General features: G+C 40.6%; 1 long non-coding RNA gene across 1 annotated transcript; it reads left to right on the top strand.

Moving 5' to 3' along the window:
* The first annotated feature begins 6,536 nt into the window (after positions 1–6,536).
* Positions 6,537–23,023, top strand: LOC116664875. The gene is made up of 3 exons (XR_004321375.1): positions 6,537–6,619; positions 7,801–7,804; positions 23,011–23,023. It is a non-coding gene; the product is annotated as an uncharacterized LOC116664875 (long non-coding RNA).
* The last annotated feature ends 1,486 nt before the right edge of the window (positions 23,024–24,509 follow it).

Raw genomic sequence — 24,509 nt, forward strand, 5'->3', positions numbered from 1 at the left:
TAGGAAGAAGTCCTCAGGACAGAAGGGCAGCGAGCCTGCAAAAGTACCTGGAAACGAAGCTGAATGACATGGCCATTGTGTTAGCCAAATCCATTACTGGAATGCAAGAAAAATACCAACAGGCAAGGCAAACCCATACCCAGAAAGGAGGGCTCTTCTAGATTTATTACATAAGACTGCTTGCAAAACATATTTCTCCAGAAAAATGAGACTTCACTGTAATGGTGAATTTCTTCATTTTAAAACATCATGCTTAAAGCCAATCAATAAGGTATGGGCTTTGATATATATGTGAAAAGAAAATACTGCAAAACTGAGACAGTCGTAAAATGGGGCAACATCTAATTTTGCCACATCTAATAGCTTCAGAGAACTTCATGAATAAACAATTGTAACTTCACTTGCAAATACCACACACAAAATTCAAAATTAATTTTTAAGTTTCAGGTTTCAAGTTTCCAAGGATATACTGGTTCAGGCAGAGACAACGTTTTACTTTTGAGTACATCCACAAAATCAGATTTTCCTCTAAAGAATGTTCCTGGATCAGCTGTTTATAACTTAACTGCTTGGCCAAAGGGTGAAAGAAATGAGGAACATGATGTATCTGCTTCTGGTAAAGTGTCTATTTCCCTTTCTTTCAGTTCCTTAGAACTCATGGGGTCTGGTGTGAGGGATGCTCCCTTCGCAGAGAGGGTGGTTCCATCCTAAACCCTGGCACTGTTTTTTAAGGTGAAAAACATATAAAACAAAGCCAATAAACAAAACACTGCTAAAAAAAAAAAAAATAAAGTTGGGGGAGGAGCCAGGAAAAAGCACAGCTAGAAGATCCATGGGTCCGCTGTTGAAGGGAGGGCACCTACTAACTGGTGGCTATGGTGAGAGGATCTTTACAAACGTTATTTTTAATTCATACAAAAAATACCGCTACATAGACTTCTCGTCCATATTTCACAGACGAGAAAATCAAGTTCAGAGATGAAGTAACATGCCCAAGATCGCACAGCAAGCATCTGGCTGAGCCTAAGCTGAGCTCTCCATCAGTCCATCTCCAAGCTCTCCTCCTGCCATGATGTCAAGCCCACAGCATGGTTAACACACTCCTGCTGGGCCTCCATGCGCACCCACGCCCCAGAGAACCACAAAAGAAACAGAAGACATAGCCTCTGCCCTCCAGGCCATTAACACCTGAGAGGCATTCTGAAGATTCAGATGCCCAGTTCGTGAAGAGCCGTGTGATTTACAGAGAGGGAAGGGCACCAGACCAGGGAGAGGAAGATGACTCGCTCACTTCGGGCTTTGCTATTTACTGGCCATATAACCTGAGGAAAATAGTAATTTCTCTTATTTCATTCATGGGCAGAGACCATGCACTATAACTTTAGACCCTGCCTTAATTATCTCACAGAATTAGTTCAAAGATCCAATTGGATAATATAAGAATCTTATTCGCTACAAAATGGTTTACAAATATGAAATGCTACAAGTTTACACTGTAGAACACAGGGAACTATATTCAGTTATCTTGTAGTAACTTATGGTGAAAAAAATATTAAAACAAATATGTGTATGTTCATGTATGACTGAAGTATCTGCTGTACAACAGAAACTGACACACTGTAAACTGATTATACTTAAATAAAAATATATATACAAAAATATACATATGAAATGCTAATACTGTGATTCAAGTGTCCGTATTCCTGTCATTACAGAACTTTGGATGGAGACCTGAATTCAACAGTAATAAAAGGATTTGTTCACTCACTTTGGTGTCCCCTCCTTTTGGTTTTGCTTTGACTTGGCTTGCTAAGAGAGTTAGTGCTCTGAGGGTTAGGGATTAACCACCTGGTTCTGGCTCTTGCTCCTTGCACTGTTCCAGAGATGGGACGACCCAGAACCAAACCCCTCTCCCCTGTTCTAAATGCACCCCAAGCCAGTCCAGGCAGCTTGCTTACTATTAGCCACAAGGAAAGTAGTCTGATTTCCCTCTCCTTTCTCCTTTATTTCCTTTTCTCCCTTCTTCATCTGCTATTTGATAAAATTAGAACTCCATGCTCATTGTCTAGCCCCTCAAAACCCAAAGCTGTATCCCAAATTATAAATTCTATCAACTCAGAGAAGAGTATGAGATAACCCATTTCCTGAGGGAGACTAGAGGAAACCCAGGGGGTTAAGAGATTCTCTGAGTAGATGTAGAATTTGCAAAACAAGAAACAGCCTTCTGCTGACTCGGAAAGGGTTCTATAAACTAGGTGGTACCAACTACAAGCATTGAAAACAAACAGATTTTCTGTCTTAAAATACTAGTATTAAAACATAATTTCCTATCAACTTTTTCATTGTAAATTAATCAACACTTAGAACATTTTTTTCCTACAGAAAGAATTATTCCCAATTTCAAACAGTCAAATGACAAAGTTCGGAAGACTGTCTAGACTTTAGAAATGTTTGACTGAAAAAGACCTACTGAAATTCTTCAGATAGTTCCCAAATCTTCATTTTATTTTGTGTAATTTTAAGCCAACCATTATGATATAGCATAAACTTAGCTCAATGAAGACAAAAAAAACAAAAAAACTTTAACTAAAATGTCACAAGAGAAATTTATACACACCTGACAAACTTAAATGTGTCAGGCTTAAAATACACACAACTCCCTCTCTCCCAGTCCCCACCCCTAACGTCCTCCCTTCTCTAATTTTAAAGGAAGCTAACAGTATTCCCTCATTTCTATAATTTGTTTTCTACATGTGAAATTGAAAACTTCTTTAGATTACTAATAAAAACCCAAAATGCTCACTGGATAAATAAAAAAAATTGGAAGTGAAAATTGTTAGAACTTTAGAGATTATTAATTTATTCTTACAGGAGTTTGTTACATTTTATATAAATCACAATTTTATTTCTGATAACCAGCGAAATTTAGGTTCCATTTCAATCCCTTATTTAAAAAAAAAAAAAGCTCAGAAATGCCATGTAATATTTTACTCTGGTGTTTCTAAAAGTGTGCTCTTCATACCACCTTCTTTGAATTCTATAGAATATTTTCTTAATGTACAGCTTCCTGGTTCCTCTCCAGAACTATTGATGAATCAGATAATCAAGGTCAGACTGGTCAGCAGTTTGACAATTTCCTCTAATCAATTCTTATGACTAGCAAAATCATCACAAATGATTTTTTTCACTTATTTATATTATGTTTCAGATATTTCCTCAAGAGCACCATCTACGGCATTTCATAAACTATGTTAAGAGACATTAGGTCTCTTTATTTGAATAAATGCTTTCATTTTCTAGCAATAAAAGGTGATTCCCTCATCTAACAATATATTTAGTTTGGTTATCATAATTTACTTGGGCATTTTACAAGGGAGAATTCAACTGCCCCATCAAAAAACACACTAAATTTACTTTGACTTTTACCACCACACATTGAAATTTAAATTAAGTAAGAACTAGTTAAAATGACTAAATGTCCTTGTTGGAAAATGTGATTATAAAACAAATAACAGTATAGCTCTGTATGTAAATAAAGGCTACAAACAAATACAGGAATATTTTTTCAATTAAATCTTTCTTAAATTTGTATCACTATGTCATCAAACAATATTTTTGTTCCTCTAGTTGCATTTCCTCAACCTCTATTAACATTTTCAAAAAAAAAAAAAAGAGAGAGAGAGAACTTCACACTCTGAGGAAGACCGTAACAGTTCATTAGCTTCACGAGTCTCAGCTGCCCCACACCTGACTGCATTAGGTCTTTCTGCACTTTCCGTTTTTAGGTCACAGAAATACTGTAAGTGATGTAATGAAACCACAGGCTTGTCTGTATCTTCTCATACAGCCAAGTCCCGACTCATAAATATTTCATTTATTGTTGTCTTAACTCTGAAAGAGATTTGCCTGTACTTTTCATCTTTTATTTTGAAACCTCTCTCTTCTGAAAGTGATTCTGACCGTGACTTTGGTAAACTAACACACACGACACTATAAAAAGGACTTTCACTCCACACAATGGCAACTACCTAGGCCTATGTACCAAAAATTTTCAAGACTCAGAACTATAAAATTCATACAATTTTGAACTGAGTTATTTCACAAGGAAATTCAATATTATATGATACAAGTATGTTTTCGGAGCCTTAAAATGGTAAGAATTACCGTTCACTTAAGTGCCGATACGTCAAAGAAAGCAAGGTAAACACGAGATGAATTCAGAGGAGATTAGGGGCATTGGGTATTATATGTTAGTTTGGAATCAGAAATCACAAATTACTTGTTCAAGATGTTGAACAGTGAAAGCAAAAAAAGATTAAAATTCCAAGAAATGATGTTTAATTTACAACTCTTTAATATGATAAAGTAACAAATGTTACCTCTAAATCAGGCCTCTTCTCAAAAAGAGAGCTATGTATTCTGAAGGGGGAAAAAAAAGGAGTCAAATAGTCCACCAGTGAGCTGAGTACTGTGGATTTGCCCATGGCAAGGAAGAAGGAACATCAAGGGAAAGAACTTTACTATCTCTCGTTCTTTGTCTTTTCATCCATCTTCCCATCTCCTCCAGCTGATACTGTATAATCTACAAAGTTTACAGCAAATATAAGAAAAGAAGCATCCCCCAAGACAGACTGTGCAAGGTTGGTTTTCTGTTATCTTGAAAATATAAATAAAGAAATACCAGAACATATTAAAAAAAAAAAAAAAACCTTAAAGAGTCAACGTAAGTAAATATAGCAGGAGGTTCTCCTGACCCAAAGGCACAGAAGCAAATCCTAGTTAAACAGCCTTCTGGCTGATTGAGAGCCCTGATGTGATCAGTTTTCAAATTTCTGATTCCACTCAGATACCTCACTCATCTAATTGTGCCCAAGGCGTCTGGTCTACCCCTATGTATCCTCACTCACTGGGTCGTGCCAAAGCTTTGTCTCACACTTCAGGGTGCCTCTGCTAACTCTGATGGTTCATGACTCTTCTTCCCAACCCAGGGGACCTTTCGGACATTTTTGTTTTTCCCTGACTTACAGGAAAACTGATGTGAATGTGGTTCCTGGTTCACTATCTAGACCACTGATGGCTCAGCTGGTCACTGCACTTTATTAACCAGGTTGATGCTGTAGTACTACTGAAGGCAACTGTTGAGCATCTAATGAATTATTGGCTTACTAATAATTTCTTCTCTCTGAAGGCTTAAGAAGCAATGAGGACAACTACTACTTTGGACTTAATAGCAGTGAAAAAGAAGAACTATAATGATAAAATCTGTCACAGAATTCTTAGAAGTCCATGTCAGTTTTCAGCTCATAATTTCAAACCAGTGAACAAACTTTGGCATGGATTTTAGAAGTGGAGTTGAAAAAAGATGTCTATATTTATATGAATAACTCTGCGTGTGTGTGTGTGTGTGTGTGTGTGTGTAGCAAAATATAGTCTGTAGGCTAAAACTGGCTCACTGCCTGATTTTAGATGTTCTGTGAGGAAAGAATGGTTTTTACAGTTTTAAACGGTTGAATAAAAATTAAAAGAAGAATATCTTGTGAAATAGGAAAATCATATGAAATTCAAACTTTAGTGTCCATAAACAAACCTACCAGCACACAGCCACATTCGTTCATTAGGTATTGAATTAGGTATTGTCCATCGCTGCTTTTCTACTTCAATGGCAGAGTCAAATAGTTGTGACAGAGCCTGATGGCCCCCAACCTATATTTATTAGCTAGCCCTTTACAGGAAAAAAATAAAATTGCCAACCTCTACTTACATATAATGGCTTGGCATGAAACTCTAAAATAAAAAGTGGCCTGTAATAAATATCTACTAAAATTATGAATTATTGAAAATGAAATTATGAGCCTCCAGCCTCAGAAGACACAAAGGAAAAATTTTTAAATATCTTAAAAAAACACAGCTACACAGATATTATTCAACCTCTAAAGTGATAATACATGGCAAGAAATAGTATAGAAACAGACTCAAAGCTTTAATAAATACTTAAAATGGGCTGAAGCAAATTCCACTCACCCTTGGGGGGGGGAACACTTCAAGATCTTATTTATATATGGGAAAAATATTAAAAAAGACATGAGCCTTCTGTTTGGGGACAATGGGATGGTAACAGATAACTGAAACAAAGCTGAGTTTCTTGAATCTTAGGTGGTTTTTAACTTCTCCACCAAAAAGAAAAGTGAGAAAACTAAAACAGAAAATCAAATATGATTAGTAAGAAAATCAAAGCTCAGGAATTAATAAGAGGACTGCAAGTCACTTTAAAGAAGTTCAAGTACAAGGATCAATGGATTACAATTTCAAGAATTGTTATCACAGAACCATAGTTGATAACCTTGGAAGAGTTAATACACAACAGGTGAGCAGATGTAAACCATAAGAGGGGGCAACATTATTCTATTTTTTTAAGGTAAAAGGATTCTAGGAAATGAAGATCAGTGATCTTGACACTATTCCCCAACAAAATTCTAGAACAGGTTACTAAACAGATGGTTTGTGAGCACTTAAAATTTTCTTTAAAACCTGCCATGGATTTGTTAAAAATAAGCCATGCTAAACCTTCCTTCCTTTTCTGACATGTATATAATGCCTGGACCAAGAAAAGTGTGGAAAAGTCTCTCATGGCCAACTAGGGGTAGGTCCACTTACCATGTGTGTAACTTTGGGGAAATTTCTTAACATCTGGAATTAAGAGAAACTCTGTCGAGTTTCTGCATGTTCTGTGAACAGAAGCACCGGCAGCCTTTGTTCTAGACTGTCTTTTCAGGAATGTCTGTATTGCAAATAGTCTCTGAAGACAGAGATTGTATCTCCCTCTGGAACAAAGGGGAGATTTGCTTACAGCCCATTATAAAAGATCAGGGTTCCTAAACTTGGGGTTCCTCACCTGTGATACAGAGTGTGCAGCATGGACTTGAGCTACTCTGCAGAGCCTCTGTGGGACCTGGAGGACGAGGAACCAAAACAAACATGAGGCTCATGCCGCTTGCTGTACCAGGAGTAGTAAAGTCCATTGTCTCTGACTCAGAAGTCTTTTGTCTCCTATGATAGTCCACAGAACAGTGGCTGGCTAACTTGTCAGCGTGCAAGTTGGGTAAAATCTCAGATACCTCACAGTTCTTGACAACCTGTGACTCAGCTTTGCCACTGGTAAAATGAGGAAACAACAGTATGATCTTGTAAAGGTAGCAGGAAGATTAAATTAATTAACATATACAAATTGCTTAGAAAAGTATCTACTTCAGCTGCTCAATGAGTGTTAGCCATTATTATAATGACAGTTACGATTAACTTCAAATGTATATAGGTAGGTAAATAATCGCATTCAGAGGATTAATGACAAGTCACAGAGTCCAAACTCACTAACTTTAGAACAAGCTCTATTCTTATTAACCCTGTTCTGCTCAATATTTTCATAAAAAATTAAGTAGAGCTATAAAAATGTATTAATCAAATTATGGATGACACAATTGTTAACACAGGTAACAGAATCAGGATTTTTTAAAAGCTTGACATGCTCAATAAGTAAAGTATAAAAAATTTAACAGATATACACATCCTATTTTTAAAGTAACATATTCAAATTCTATGTTAGTTCCAACTTACATGAAATGAATTATAATTCTATTAACAATATAACAACATGACTCAAAACACAAATTTGCTGTTAGGTTAGAGAAAAATGGAGATAAATTTTCACTGTGTTCTGAGTCATTCAGGCCACACTCATGCTATGGTATTTAGCTCTAGATACATTTTAAAGGGAAACTTCAGCAAAGAGAAGCCTTCCCAGAGGAGAGTAATCAGAAGTGTGAAGGGTGAAATAAATCCGTATAGTATATATAAAGCATAACTGAAGAAACTTGATTTCTTTATCCTAAGAAAGGACAAGTTTATTGAGGGTGAAAATGTTTCAGACATCTGCAAGGTTATCTATGTGAAACAGTCTGTGTAAAACCAAAGGGCAGAGCTAGAAGTAATGGTTAATTAATTGATTCCAATTCAGTATAAGGAAGATTTCTATCAATTAAATTTTTTCAAATATTGAGTACTGAGATAAGTGCTCCATTCACGGATGTTTCTGAAAGCCACCAGCCAGAACTACAGAAATGGGGACTGCCTCTTTCACGTACAGGTATCTTTAAACTGCTCACTTCTTGTCTGTAAAAAAGTTCCCCCACAGGAAGTGGCTCCAGGCCTCTTGTCTATTTTCACTTGTCTATCTTGCCTCCCTGGTTTCTGTTCCATTTCAGCTTCTTCAAACTGACAATTGTTCTTGGCAGCCCACCTGACTTTTTGATTTACCTCTCAGATTATTTCCTCTTTCCATACACTGCAGCCCACAGGCCATGTCACAGAGGCTCCTGGGTAACAAACCCTAGCCCCATCTCTCATTTGGCTTGGAAGGGAGAATGAAAAATTAATTTCCTGATCTCAATTTCTTTCAATTCTAGGATTCTTAGACTCTTCTTATTTCTTTTGCCATTTATAGAAATTGGAAAATGATCAGTGATTGATGAATAAATAAATAAATGAATAAATGAATAAATGAATGAACATTTTAAACAACTGATAATGAGCTTCTTTCTTCCTTAAGAACTAGGTATCTGAATAGGTCTAACATCTTTCAATCAGTCAAACAGATGACAAGGAGTGAGAAGACATGAAAACTAAACACCTGTAGGAACAAAGAAAGCAAGTATGAGAGCAAAAGGGAGACACTAGAGGTAGAAAAGGAATGAGAGCAGACAACCATGGGGAGAACCCCAAAATTAATTCTCAGAAATGATTAACCAACAAAGTCTCTTGTTTATAAGCCAAGCCAATTTATAAGCCAAAACAAAATTTAAGGATATATAAAATAAAAATATATTTGAATGAAAAATGAAAGGACAGTACTAATCTCCTAAGAAATTATGACAAGAACAAGCAATTGCATTCTTGCAAAGGCAAAAATGATACGCACAACGATACTGATCAATCTCAAATGTGTTATGCTAGATGAAAGAAGCACATATACATGTATCCATACATATATACAATGGAGTATTATTCAGCCATGAGAAAGGAGGATATCCTGCCATTTGCAACAACATGGATGGACCATGAGCACTTTATGCTAAGTGAGACAAGTCAGGCAGAGGAAGACAAGTACTGTATATCTCTTATATGTGGACTCTAATAAAATCAAACTTACAAAAAACGGATAGCAAAATGGTGGTTACCAGGAGATGGGGATGGGAGGACAAGGCTAACTCTGTGTAAGGCTACAAACTTGGAAGAAGCAGTAAATAAGCCACAGAAATCTAATGTGCAATGAACACAGACAATATTGTACTATAATTACATAATGTGATAAAATATGGCTACAATGGTAGTCATATTACAAAAAAACCCCACACTGGACACCTTAAATGTACACAATGTTATATGTCACATTCATTCAATTAAAAAAAAAATGTTCCCCCACCAAAAAAAAGACAGATTTGAAAAAAAAATAAACAAAACTATACAGACAGAAAACAGGTCAGTGGTTACTAGACGGAAGGAGGGGTTGAGCAAAAACCACAAGAGAAAATCTTGGAGTGTGATGGAACTGCTCTATATCTTAGTAGTGGCAGTAATTACACAACTATATATGTTTCTCAAAATACAGAGAACTATACACTAAAAAGAGGTGAATTTTACTGTATGTAAATTATCTTTATTTTAAAAATGGAAAAAAATTAAACAGCTTAAAATGCAATTTGTAATGCAATGAAAATATGATTTGTGTCATTAATAAATTACAATAAAAGTCAAAGTTTTGAGAAAATTATCAAGATAATTTCTACAATATGGTAACTGATATCTTAGTTAAAAATGAAACATCAAATGTACAGCCAATAGCTTTTTTAAAATAAATGTATTTTCACTGTCTTATGAATCGTTAACAAGTAAAAATACTCATTCACATTCTATTTTTAAATATCCTCTCATAAAAATCTAATTCTAGTAATAAGAAAATAAACATTAAATATTTTTATCATTTATGTATTCATGGCTTGTTACCATATATTCTCTATTATCGTACATTTGCCCTTAAAATTTGATCTTATATAGTAAGAAAAACAAGTTGTCTCTCAAAACAAAAGCAAAATTTACAACAACAATGTTCCTTTAATACAGTAATACGAGTAAGCATGTACTTAGTCATATTTTAGAATCTGGCATCATTTCAGCCCAGTGGGAATTAGATATTTTCAGGACACAATTAGAGGGATATCAAAGACAACAGATATGTAAAATCAAATACCAACTAGAAACAACAAATTGCATTGCCTTTCTTCTATCTGTGGCATATTTTGAGCAACAGACACCCAGGACCAGGGATAGTTTGACATTACTAAAACCTACAAAACAGCAAAGAATTAGAAGTGATGAGAGGGCAACTTAAAAGCACACTTCTCTGGAAGTAAGGAAATATTATAAATAGATCAAGAAAATATAGGTTTACAATGATTACATTTGGGACAACACAAAGTCAGGCTGTCAAATGAGTTTTATTTTTAGTTCCAGGAATAGACATTCTCTATAACATACAGCAAAGTAAAAGGTATTGAAATGTGAACATTTGCAAGCTCAGAGCACTGCTAAAATCCATCACCATGTATAATCCCTACCTTCTGAGTAGAAACCTGGGGCCACACTCCTTGTCTGTCTGCACAGTGGGCTGTCACAAGGAAAGCAGCCAGAATGAGAAAAGAGACTGTCCTTTCACGAGGGCACACTTCATGAGGTCTGCACACTTGGCATAACGATGCACTTCATGACTGGGGCAAAGCGATGAAGGAATGATCTAGATGAGGCTCTAAAGACTTTTCAGCAGATCCCAGCCAAAGAGGAAAGACGTCTCAAGAAATGTGGGGCCAAACTTCCTATGCGATGCACTATATAAAACCCTTGTGTCACTCCCTTTAAGCCAAACTACAGCCAAGACAGGCAGCGCTCCTGGAGCTGGGAGTTGGGTTTCCTCCTAACGTAGCACACACAAAGACTGGACCAACATTTCAATGCCCAACATTTCACATGGCTTCTAAAAATGTATGTGTGTGTGTGTAAAGTTCATTAAAAAGGAGAGCTCCATTTTTCAAAAGACTAAGTTTATCAAATAGCTCACCCAATTCCACAGTTTATTTCTGGACTGGTGCCACCAACAGCTAAATATATGTATGAGCACAATACCAAGGCAAAATTGTGAAGAAATGAATATTTACGGTATGTTAATGGTATGTGCTTCAGGGAAGAGGACGCCAGGTGGTTATTTGTTTTTCTCAAGCCTGACATGACCACTTCCACACGCACTCCTGTCTCCTCTCTTTGATTCAGGATTCGGCTTTAATAAGGGGAGGCTCCACTCCTGACAGAGGAGGGGAGTGATGTGAAAATACCTTGTGGGCTACAACAACTGAAGGAAAATACCCTTACATTTCAATTGAGCCCCGTGAGCTTCATAAGCAACATAATTTGCAGTAATTTTTGTTGGTTTTGTTTTTACTTTAGGGACTCCTGTTTTCTCCAGTTCATTCTCGTGTGTGCGTTTATGTGGTAGTAAAGAGAACACATGTTCATACCTTCAAATAAAGCTTTCAGGTGAAAGTAACCTAAAAACTAGTCCAGACTCTTGTTAATTTTGACTATCACACAACAGTTAAAGTCAGACCAAGCACCAGAATACAGGTCTTCTGGCACTTAAGGTGGAACTCTGCATAGTAATCCAAGCTGGCCACTTCACTGAGATAATAATTATGCCTTCCAGAAGGGTTCATTTTCATTCACATTCTAATAATATCACATTATTACTCCCAGAGAAGTCCTTTAAATCAAACTTTCTGACTCGGAACAAGGAAAGGAGAAGACACTGGGACTTGGAACAACCAGATGGCAACATGGAGGGCAATGGGTATTTGAGGACCAGGAGAAGAACGGCAGAAAGTGCAGGTCAGTAATATGTTAAAAAGGGAAAAGTGGGACAATTATGTAATAAAACCCCACTTTGCCTTGCTTCAGAGTTTGCCAAGTGCCACATATTCACTGGTGGTATAATAAGTTACCAGAATTATTTCAAAAGATCTCATAATTCAGTCTGGAGGAGGGACAAGAAAGCTGAAAATGAGAAGAAGTGGGCAAAGAAGAGAGACCTTCTTCATTACCAATAGAAAAGATTACAGACTCCTTCTCAAGATATTTAGAACAAAATTGCTAAGCAAGTTAATGCAAATTGTAGATATGGATATAGCACATGAGAGGGAGCTCTCCACAGCATCAGGTTTATGAGAAAATAATCTGTGTATCTTTGTGGCATCATGTAGAGACTTGAGTCACTTATTCACATCTCAGCTGTGGGTGTCCCAAAGGAATCCGAGCACACAAAAGAGTAGGATTTTAAATTTGGAAGGACGGATTTTCCATCAAATCATAAATCCTCAACTTGCTCTGTTTAAGGATAGATACTGAAAGAATGAAAGAAGAGAGAAACTGTAAACTTACGGTGCGTGTGCCTATGCAAAAAAGTAAAGCTATCTAAATCTAAAGGTTTCAGAAGACACCTTGACTTAACCCCAGTCCCTCCATCTTTCTCATGGACAACCCCCAGAAATACTCGGTACATCCATGTTGTACTCATAGTGTAGCCATTAGAAAAATCTATATACACTACTTACGCTATTCATATTAAGATATATGATGAGTTGTGTGAATAAACATGTCAGTTCAACTGTACTGTTATTATATCTAACAACTCAACTATTGAGCATTTGTTGTCCAAAAGCATGAACATCCACTTGCAACTTGCAAAAGTTAAATGTCACACTGTTTCTCAGATCAAGAATAAAAAACAGATACAGAAAACCAAATTTGCAGCATACCTACCTGAGATGACAGCCATGTCCTGGCCAATATAACAGTGAGCAGTTTACCAAATGTGATATGGTATAAAATAAGATGAAAAAGAAAGATGAAAACGAATTTCAATGACACATCAAAAAAATTAAGCAATGATACAGATAATAGTAAGTTCATGGTCTTCCACAAAATCACACATCTCTCCAATCAATATTTAGTTTGAGACTTTCTACCAAGTACAAGGCATGTTCTAAGCACTAGGTGAGAACAGCATACAGAAGAAAATCTTTGGATCCATGGAATGTACACATTCTCATTGGACCAGATGATAAGGAAACAATCTTTTTAATGTCAGTTGATAGTGCTAAGGGAAAAATAATGTGTGATAAAGGTGACAGAGTGTGAACAGTGAGGATTTGTTATTTTATACAGGACAGTCAGAGAAGGCTTCTTATAAGGGTATGTTTGAGCAGAGACCTGGAGTTAGTGAAGACAGCTGAAGATAGAGCATTCCAGGCAGAGAGAACAGACGGGAAAACTCTGAGGTAGATTCAGCTGATTCCATTTTGAGGAAAATCAATGAAGTCAGTGTGTCCAGAGTTGACCAAAAAAAGAAGAAAAAGTTAAGAAATAATGTCAGATAGGTAGCAGGAGTCAAATAATACAGACTTATGTAAGGTCTTTGTCTTTTATCCTGAGAGACACAAGAGGCAGCTGGAAGGTTTATACCAACAGTGGCATAATCAGACATTATCTGTAAAAGATCACTCCGCTATGTGGAGAATAAACCTCTCCCTCTGCCTGGAGGGAGAAGAAAGGGGATCATTAAGGAGCTATTGCAACAATTCAGGGAGTTGCTGATGGTCCATCTGATCAGACTGGTGCGGGGAGAGGGTACTAACTAGATGTATAAACAAGATTTGGGGGGACCATTTAGCTCAACTAAAGACAGACTGAGAAAGGGGGAAAAACTGAAGACAAAAAGGAAGTGAAGAATTGGCTACAGGCAGACATATCTAGATCAACCAAATCCTGGAACATAAATTTGGGTGAAGTAATGGTGAGGAAGAGTTTTTAAGGATGTTGGGGATCTTTTTTTTAAATGAGATGATTTTATGACAGTCTACATATGCTAAGATGTTAAGATATCTGGATTAGTGTACTATAAGTTTCTCCTCACTATCTGCCAGTGAGAAATTTTATAAACACTTTCTCTGAAATATGTCGGCCACAGATTTTTTTCTTACCCCCTAAAATATACTTTAAGAAAGTTTGTTTTTTTCTTAAGTTGAGAAAAAGTTACAAAATGATGGTTGTGGTTGTGTATGTGTACCAAAATGACACAAAACAGAAATGATACAAAAAAAAAAACCTTTCACAGAAAATGCCATCATAAAAGTTAAGAAAGAAAAGACATACATGAATATGAGGAAAACTTTGTTCTTTCTAGTAACATCATTCATTTTAGGAATTTAAAGTTAATTTCCTAAATCTATTCTTAAAAATTGTAGGATATTCTCATGGTACAAATTTTTTAGACTTATGTTAGAAAAAGAAACACTTTAAAAAGAAACACTAAAAACTTAAATAAATTTTAAATCAACACTATCTTCCACAAAGTATATTTTAAGGCTTCCAAGATAGAAATCAAAGGAAATTGAGGAACATTATTAAACTAAAAATGCTGAGAGCTTTTAAACCCCTGGGGATTCATTTGCTTCACAGCAATGTGCTTTTTCAACATTTAAATTTTATTCGCTCTTGCTAATGAAAATAATTTGCTACAGCAGAAAGGAATGAAGATGTCAGCTCCATATGACATATTTATCAATATAATAGTAAAGTATATTCTAGAGATCGTTGGTGGACTGCAAGAAGAGAGAAGTGCACAACTGATTGGGAAATTGAATTCAATCAGTAGAGTGTAAGCCCAAGAACATACATTTCTAGTATCAAGGAGTTCAAAAGGTTGCACCTGGGCTTCCATAGATAGTTTATGGAGAAGATAGATTTTCAATAAAGTTTTAGATAAAATTACATAAGTTGAGGTAATTTTAGAATTCAAATTGCTCATGGAAAGGAAGTTGGACAAATGAGCAAATATAAGCCAATTTAGAGAAAGTAAACATTTAGTTCACAATCATAAAATGAAAAAGTATTAGGATTCAAAGTGAACTACAAGCTATACATCATTAAAATACAATATTGCTTTAAAGTGAAATAGGGGTGATACCAGCATACCTCAGTTTAGAGCACAGATATACTCTGTTAATTTGGCTGCTGGGCAAACTTCTACATAGAAAAACACAAATTCCTAGCCACTCCAATTATAATAGAGATTATGCTCCTAAAAATAATTAGGCCAGTACTTAATAACACCACATTTGAGAAAACAGCAAATCACTGAAGCATCTATTCAGAGAAAAAAAAATAAATGAATACCATTACTGAAAATGTCACCACATACCTACAGGTTTACGTTTTCATTTTAACATTAGTAGTGTTGGAACATAATAAATCTAAATCTTCTCTAAGGACCTCTCTCCAGCATCTTGATATTCTAACGTTAACCTCTTAGGTATAATATCTCTTCACATTTCACCAAAGTTACTCAATTTTTTTGTTCATTTTGTCTGGAAAATTGGGGTCAGGGAATAGATGAATACACTGTGCAGAGCAAAAGAGTATAACGCAAAAATACATCAGAGGTAATGACAAGGCAGAAGGAAATCAGCAAGTGGAAGTTAAGCACCATCTGTTTTAAGAGGTAAGAATATGGACAAGGAAAGATTATGCTACTTATTGGTATTTATGTAATTCAGTAGCAATGAATTTTCACATAACCAATGCTGGCCTAAAAAAAACAAGTAATGGTATTTTTAGGCAACCCTCCTAACTATGCTTAGTTAAGGTGTTTGGAAAAAAAAAAGTCACAAGATAAATGAAGGAGCTAAAATTTGGAGCAACTCTACAAGAAAGCAATGAAAATGACCTAAGCCTCATTAAAAAAAGAGAAAAAAAGCCCAAAGAACTTAAAATATTTTACCTGATAACACTATGAAAGTGATGACTGGAATCTAAGTATATTAAGAGATAAATAGTTGGATCTAAGAAGATATTCATGTCATCTAAAGGAAGAAAAGAAGCAAACTATGGCATATAAAATTTGAATGAGGCATTAGATTATCTGCAGACCATAAGTACTGAAATGTGTTTAAGGAAAGTTTTGAGTACCTGGATTACTTTTTCAGAAGGCTTAAGAATATAAACAACAATCTTTCTGGTTTGGATTTGATCAAGTTTGTTAGAACTTTATGGATTAAGAGCTACATAAGTAAGGTTACTTTCAAAATCTATTCCAATCTTAAAATCTCATTGGACCTAATTTAAGGACTATGCTATCTTTTATCAAGGGGCAGTATGAATCTGGGCACTGGTTAGAACACTTTGGATCCATTCACTTATCACCAAGAGTACTACCATCCATCACAAAGTTAAAGGGGAAGAAAACCACACACACACACACACACTGTGCCAAGAATTAGTATTCAGTAACTGTAATGGAATTGATATTATTTTGGAGTTCTACTGTGATGTACAATTTAGTCTAGCAACAATCATGTCAAGTGAACTCCTTAGTGATATTCTCGTCTTACAAGTCGACAGTCTCTTTTTGATTTAATTCAGAGAGGCAGAAAATACGTGACCACTTCCATCCTTCTATCAGTTTTCTATCTGTGTTATAACTAACAGCTGATCTAACAGAGACCTTCAACACACAAGCAGACCAGCGTGATGAGGCTGGGTAGCTATAAATCTTTCAATCTATCACCAATAATATCTCTTTTATGTAATTAAGTTCCATATCCCTCACATTTTCTCTTGAAATAAAACTGTCTGGTAAATTTGTCTGGCTATGTTCAATATATTATTACCAGTTTAAATCAAAACCATGAAGGTATTTTCACATATTTAAATATACTTTTCATAAAGTACAATTCTAACAGTTACGCAAAGAGGGTTGTTTTGTGTTCTTGAGTTTTTCTTTGTACAAAAGGAACATAACTTCTCATTACAGGTTATCTGAAATTTTAATATTCGCTGTTTTTCCTCTTTTTATGGTGTGTCACATGCTACAATTTCCCCCTATTTTAGGTTTCTAGAATATTTCAAGGGTTTATTATGTTTTATTTTTTAAAGCAAAACCACTATACTACCATCAGTGCAAAGAAATAAAATTCCAAAGACAGTTTACTCAGATATAACTATTTATAAATCTATTCATATCATAATATAATTAAAGGTCTCTTTTCACTCAGAATATGAATTCTATGAATACAATAATCAACTTTAGAATTTCCACCACTCTGAATCTCAAAGTTGAGGAATTTTGAAAAATAGTTTAAAATAGTTAATTGTTATTTGTATATATTTTCCTTTGATCTATTTTAGTATCCACTGTAGTAACATTTAATCATTTATGTACCAAAAAGAAGGCATTTATTGTACTCATATTTAAATTGAATGTTAAAAGTTATTCTTTTAATTTTTTTTGTATTATTGTACTTAAAAGTCAACTTTAACATGATATTTTAAAATTCAGTCTTCTCATTTACCAACAAGGATGTATCATCAGGTTTCTAGTCTTCTCTTTAAAAGTTAGTAACTTAACCACAATTAAACATTTCTTTCAGTTTTCAATAACAATGAAATAGTAGGTTTCTTAGAGAAGTACTGAACTGAACAACTACTAAACATGAGTCTAGTTTAGTAGTAAAAATGGATGGAAGGAAGGAGGGAAGGAAGGAAAAAACGACTTTTAAAAGCTCTAAAGCTGAAATGAAAATTTATGACTCTAATGATCATAGTGAATATAACTTTATACCTACTTTATTAATGTATATGTAAACAAATCAAAATTGTAAATTCTTGTTTAGCAGTATTAAACAAACACTACATTTTAAAATTCCAGGACACTGAGAATATACTTATCCATAACTCATACTGACAGAAAAGATAAACAGGCCCTTTGACAACACAAAACATTTCCTGACGTAGGCCACGATGCAAAGTTGAAGAGAAAAATATCTGAAAGCTCATCTTTGCTTCAGTTTTGACCTCTAACACAGACTTGCTATTAAACACACCCCTCCTGTCTCCACTGGAACCTAACCAAACTGAGTGAGGAGAGTGTGCAAAGATGTGCCTTCCAGGCAAACTCCTGTTTTCTAAAAGTTAATCTCTCCAAATACTTCCAGTTGGAAAACGTCCACTTGAGCTACTTGACACCAGGGCATCACTTTCTCCCCTCGGCTTACCTGCTACTACTTAATTATTCTTCTAAGTAGGCTCTGGGCAAGTTGGGGAGGTGGCTCTTTCAGCACTTCGGGGTCCATGATGACTACATATGTACACACCTTCCACACTCCCACAGGTCTTTCACACCCGTTCTCCCTCCCGCCCGTCCTGAGCACTCACCCTGGCCACTTCCCTCGCCTCACGTCGCCAACGCCTGCCCACCTGAGAGCAAACAGTACTCGAGGAATAATCCTCAAGATCAAGAAACTGGATTTCAACATGTGGTGAGAGAAAATGGGGGAGGGGGTAGGAGCACTACAGGCAGCAGCTGTCCATTAAGTGGTTTAAATCTGTTGGTTACAAAGCTGAATAAACAAATACACAGATGGGTCTAGTTCCTTGGGGATTCCGCAGTCTGAGGAGGCTCCCGCAGTCTGAGGAGGCTCCCAAGCAGTGTCCAGTTCGGCCTCTCTGGCCTCGTCCCTGAGCAAAACGCGGTCAGATTCCGCTCCCAAAGACCCCCGAGTCTCACGTGCCTTTCCCTCCCTTTGCTCGTAATGAGTGTCACCCACGCGCCAGGTGCCTCGAGAGACTTACCTAAGGGATCTCAGAGTCTGAGGAGAGAAGAGCAACTTTTCCTCCCTGCTCTAGTCCGACGAGAATGCCCGCAGCAACCGCGGGTCCACACAGACGCAAGCCCCTAGGTCAGGGCGTCGAGGCGCCTTCCGGCCCGCGGGGGCGGGGACGTGCGGGCGCGGCGCGCGGCCACCCAACGGGTCCGGCCTGCGCCGCCGCCGCCGCCGCCGCACGTGCGCCGCCGCGAGCGCGAAGGGGCGTCCGGACTAGCGCTCCGCCGGGGTCGAAGTCAACCCCGCCCGCCCGCCCTCCGCTCGCCCCCGGCCCCCGCGGACTCACAGGTAAAAGCCAACCGAGAAACCCCCCCTTTCTCCGAAAGGTGTGCGCGCCCCTCCCTCGTGCCCTCTCTGAAGAACCGGGAGGCGCGATTTCATCCCAAACCCACCCCGAGAGTGAGGCGACCTTTCCAAAGCGGAATAAAACTAAGACCAGGACAGACCCCGAGTGAAGCGAGTCTCGCTAGCGGTGGACAGGGAAAAGAGCGCAATCGGGGGCAGCTGACGAGATGCACGATCATCCGGAAGCGTCGCTAGGGACCAGGAGTTTCTTCACTGGAGAAGCAGGAGTGTTCCCTCTCCGCCTCCCGTTCCCAGAGAAGTACTTGTGAAATGTACGCTGAAGTGTCTAACTTAGAGACGAAAAGTGTGCACTTGCCCAACTGAGTAAATAAAGGTCAGCAGTTGGATCAATAAAGTGTGTGCTTCCAACCGCTCCATGTTTTTACTGTTGTTTCTCCTCCTGGGGTGGGGGTGGGGGGGCGAAGAGGGGAAGAGAGGAAGAGGCAACAAACAATAAAAATAAAAGAGTAAACAAACACATCTGGTGTTTCAACACATATTCCTCCAGCCGTTGTCTCTCCGGACAAGGCAACATTTTGCATATTCAAAACTAAAAATCATCCGTGAGCCAGCAGCAACCACCCCTCTCTCGACTCCCCCCTTCCCCTCATCACAAAGCAAAATAAAAAAGAACAAGTGGTGATGCTGGGTCCAGAACGCGACCCCGACGCCGAGCCGAAATTTGACACATGTCACACCCGCCCCGCCGCGCCGAGCGCGGAGGCTGAGGCGAAACTTTGCCGCCGCCGCCACAGCGGGAGGAGCGCGGAGCAGAGTAAAGTCGCAGCCCGGCCCGGCGTGGAGGTGGCTGGGACCGGGTGGGGGACGGAGGTGCGGCGCGCCAGAGTGAGGGCGAAGAAACTTACCGCGACCGGGGACGCCTGGGCAGCGTCCCGGGAGGTGGCACCCGCGGTGCCGAGGCAGAAGCCCCCAAACAACACTCACGCGCGAGTCCCGTCAGCCGCTGCTGCGAGTGGGGGCGCGCCCGGGGGGTCTGGAGGAAGCCGCAGCTGGCGGACGCGGCCGCCGCATAAATAACTCGGACTGGCGCTCACGGGCGGGCTGCGGGTGGCGCGGGGCTCGAGCCGGGGCGCAGCGGCCGCCGCGGAGCTGCACGCGCCGGCGTGTCTCGCGCTTTCTCGGAGGCTCGCGCTGTCTCGCGCTGCCGCTCCCCCCACCCGGATCTGTGTGTGTGTGTGTGTGTCTGTATGTGTGTGTGTCTGTGTGTGTGAGTGTGCGCTGGCGGGCGCGCGCACCCGGCCGCGCGCGCGTGTTGTTGGCAATGCAAACTGTACACACACTGCGAGCGGAGCCGCCTCTTCTCGGAGGGGCAGGGTGGGGGAAGGGACGCCCCCGAGGATTCTAAAGTACTGCTGGGCCACTTGTTTGTTTTTGTTTTACTTTGCCTCGTTATTGTTGATTGTTGTTGTTGATCCTCAAAGTGGTTTGGAACCAGCTGGTTAGGATGTCTGTCGCCCCCATCCACCTATCTCCCTCGGTCCCCCAACTTCTTGAAGGGAGGGGGAAGCGCGGAGCGGAATATTGTTCAGATTTGCAGCGGAGCCTCCTGGCTGACGTCAGGTCCACCTGCTATGTAAACAACTCGCTGGAGAACTTGTTTGTTCTGCGCCAGATCTTCCCCCACCCCCCCCCCTCTTCTCCCCACCTCCTGCTCCGCCTCCTCGCGCTCGGCCCAGACGGCGAGTCGAGGAAGGGGGTGGGGAGGGAGGAGAGAACAAAACCGTATGCTGTATTGGCAAAGCCGAGTTGTGTCTGCTGCTTCTTGGCAGTCCCCAAAGTACGTCCTCTCAGCAGACGGAGCTGCTGGCAAATGAAACAGGGGATTCCAAGTGAAGTGCAGAAAACCTCGAAGGGATCCTAAACCCTCGGTGGCAAGGAGTTAAAGTACATGGTAGTCAGAAAGGGAGACCCAAGCGTGCGTTAAAACGCTGATTGGCCTTTCTTTCAGGGTGTGTGCCTCTGCGGCCCGGGGTGGAGACAGGCTGAGTGTCCTTCTCACTCTTCATTGTTGTCGTGGCTCCTGTCTCACTTGGGCCCGGGAATTCTTGGGCTTCCTCGTGGTCGCACAGCCTGGGTCACCGGCTTGGGGCCGCGCTATGGGCCGGCCAGGGAGGAGCTTGGAAGGAAGGGGCCGCCGAGACTTTTAGGGTCTGAGGCTTTCCAGACGGGCCCTATCAGTGACTAAGGGGAGCAAAAGTAACTGGAATGAAAGGAAAGAAGAAACTGCCAGAGCCGGTTCCGCGCGCGCACTTCAAAGCCGAGGCGCCGGCGTGGGGGATGCGCGGGCCCAGCCTCCAGCGCCTGGATCCCCGCTCCTGTCCATGGGGTGGGACTCGGCCAGCGGGCCCACGCGAGACCGCCGGGATGAGAAGGGAAAGGCCGAGGGAGGACGAGACGGGCCCGAATGGGACGCGTGGCCCGAAGAGGGTTCCCTGGTAGCTCCTTCCCCACACCCGCTGCGGGGAGGCCGTTCCTCCCGCCAGCCCCTCCCTTGCCCGCGGGCCGCGCGACCCTCCAGCGGCCGCGTCCTCAGAGCGTCGCCGCGGAGCCCGCCGCTCTCCTCGCAAATCAGTCGCGAAGCGTGGCATTCCGAAAGGCGCTGAAACTTTCCTCCAAATAGCTGCAGCCGAGAGGCCCTGACGCAGAGCCTGGCCCCCGTCTTCTTCCCGGCCAACTTTAACATCTCTGGTGGCAGAAGAGGGGGTGGTGGTGACTGGGGAGATGGGTGAGCAGGACCAACTTCTGCCTTTGAGTCTTTCTTTTTCTCAAAGAGCAGCGCGCCACACACACACACACACACACACACACACACACACACACACACACACACACACACACACACACACACACACACACACACACACACACACACACACACACACACACACACACACACACACACACACACACACACCAGCCACCAGCAACTCTTCCCTCCAGAACCCGCAGTTCTCCCGGGGAGGAAGCAGCCCTGGCACCCACATCTGTAAACACACCGTCAAGTTTTCTAGTGAAACCAATTAAGTCAATAAGCAACGGGGCTGGTTCTGGGAAGACGGTCCCTGCCAGGAGAACGAGGAACGAGGTAGAGCTGGGCTTTGAATTGCGGGGATTTCTGTGAGCTTTCAAAAAACTCCAGGCAGTCTTTAAATTAAATGCCCTGCTTATGGATTGTGTCCCCACTCTTAAAAATTGTCTTTTTTAGAAATGCAGGCTGATTAGTGAACCAAATTTTTTAAAAATGGGAGCGAGGACAGGAGGCAGAAGTCATTTAAATTACAAAACACCAGACGCAAATGACCCCACGTCGCCCTTTTGAAAGGTGGAGATCATTTTATGTTAAGTAATTTGCGTTTATTCTTCACTAGCAACCCCGAATAAAAAGCGGCTTCTCTGAATTAGCCTGAAACTATTTTGGAAAAGAGCAAACGGCGTCGAAATCCTTGGAGAGCCGAGGACATACCTTTCCACTGCGTTTGTGAATAAAGGTAACAGAACAGTCAAAAGGTCTACAGCTCCTCACTTTTTTTCCTTCTTCTTCCTCCTCTGCTACACCGACCCCACTTACTTCCCTTTCTCTCTAGGGGTCCGGAGGAAGTGAGCGGGATAGGTTTATTATAAATGAGTCTGGACAACTTGGAAGAGAAGTTCAAGTTCCCAACGAGGAGAAAAGAAAGAGGGTTATGCTCTCGAGATTTGGAGAGGAACATTTAGTTAGCCTTTCACTTTTCTGTACACAAAGACACGTTTTGGTGAAATTCACGCCACTGACGTTTCTTTCCTGTGAGTAAAATAGCCAGGCGCCAGGAGGTGCAAAAGGATATCTCAGTCGGAGGAGCACATCTTTCTCAATTGGCCGCGCACCCTGGCCAGGGGTCTTTTTAAGCGGGGCTGAGCCTGCAGTCCCCTTGCGTCCCCCGCTTAATTTCGCCCCCATAATCTATCTCCTCTTCGCCTGCTGCCCTTCTCGGGCCACCCACCCTCCCTCCCCGCAGGGACTACGCCTGGGGAGTTGAGACAGGGGGTCCTGCCAGGAGCCGCTGCCCTCGGCGGACCCCTCGCCCGCAGCCAATGGGCTGGGCCCGGGTTCGAGAGGTGAAAGTTCAGGCCCAGGGCTCGCGGCTCGCCCCCCCCCCCCTACCGTCACCTCCCTCCCAGCCCCCGCCCCCGGCCACACTGCAGACCCAGCCCGGCTACCAGGGGCTGCCACGGTGGCACGTAGTTTGTTGATGGGTGGTCATAAAATATATTTATTTGCAATTCCTTTCCCTCGCCCACCACCCCCGCCCTGGCAAGGCCCGGAACACTGCAGGCTTTGTTCGCCTCGCTGCTGGTGGAGCCGGCCGGGGTTTAGCGCTCTGTGCTAACAGACTCCTAAAAAAGTTGAAGTATAATAATAGGAAAACCGGGTTTCCGCAGCCGAGGGAAACGCTGAAAGGGCAAACAGCGAACGAATAGTTTTCTTTTGCACAAGTCACTGGTCAGCCCGCTGGATCACGGCAGCCTTGAAACGAAAGCCTGCATATCAGAGAGAGGGGGGAAGCCAAATTCTGTCCCTGTAGTCGCTGCGCAGGGTCGTAGCCACAGCTCAAGTCTCCTTTATAGCACGTGGGTCTGCAAAAGTCGTTTAAAGAGGTTCCAGGGGAAAGTTAAACGGAGCTACTGGGTAATTGAGGAGTTTCACCAAGTGGCCCTCGAAGTTCTCTCACAAAAATTTATTTGATTTCAACTTTACTTTACAATGAAACCTCAAATCAACAAATTCCCAGACACTGCTCTATTATGGTCCAGGTGAAAGATAAATTCGTTTGAAATAGTCACTGCCAGCGCATCTTGAGCTAAACAAATCACCCCAAATGGAACCAACTAAAGCCAAGATGAAGAAAAGCAACTTACGTGAATGACACGTATTAGAAACGTTGGTTAAATGCTTCTCTGAATGAACCGCTTGGATTTCTAGTTATTTGTTACAAGAATATAATTATTCACACACTTAGGTCTGTTTTCTCCAAAACTTTCAGTTAAAGAACAATTACATTTTTCTTCTTCAGAGTCGTCTTATTGGTATAATTGTGACTAATACTTAAAACGTAACAGTCTTGTTGGAGAGACCGCTGGGATAAAGGAAAAGGGCAGGGTTTTTTAAATTATTTTTTTCTTGTTAGAGATACCATCTTCAAAATTGTATTACTCACCAAATAGCCTGTAACAACAGTCTTCTTTAAATGAAAGGTAAAACATTTTTCTTTTCGCACAGAAGAACGGGCACATATCAGGTTCCTATTTTTCAAGTCCACTATAGTTTTCTGAAAATAAGCAAATAAACAG

This window comes from Camelus ferus, chromosome 7 (genome assembly GCF_009834535.1).
Source record: "Camelus ferus isolate YT-003-E chromosome 7, BCGSAC_Cfer_1.0, whole genome shotgun sequence".
Taxonomy (NCBI): Eukaryota; Metazoa; Chordata; class Mammalia; order Artiodactyla; family Camelidae; genus Camelus; species Camelus ferus.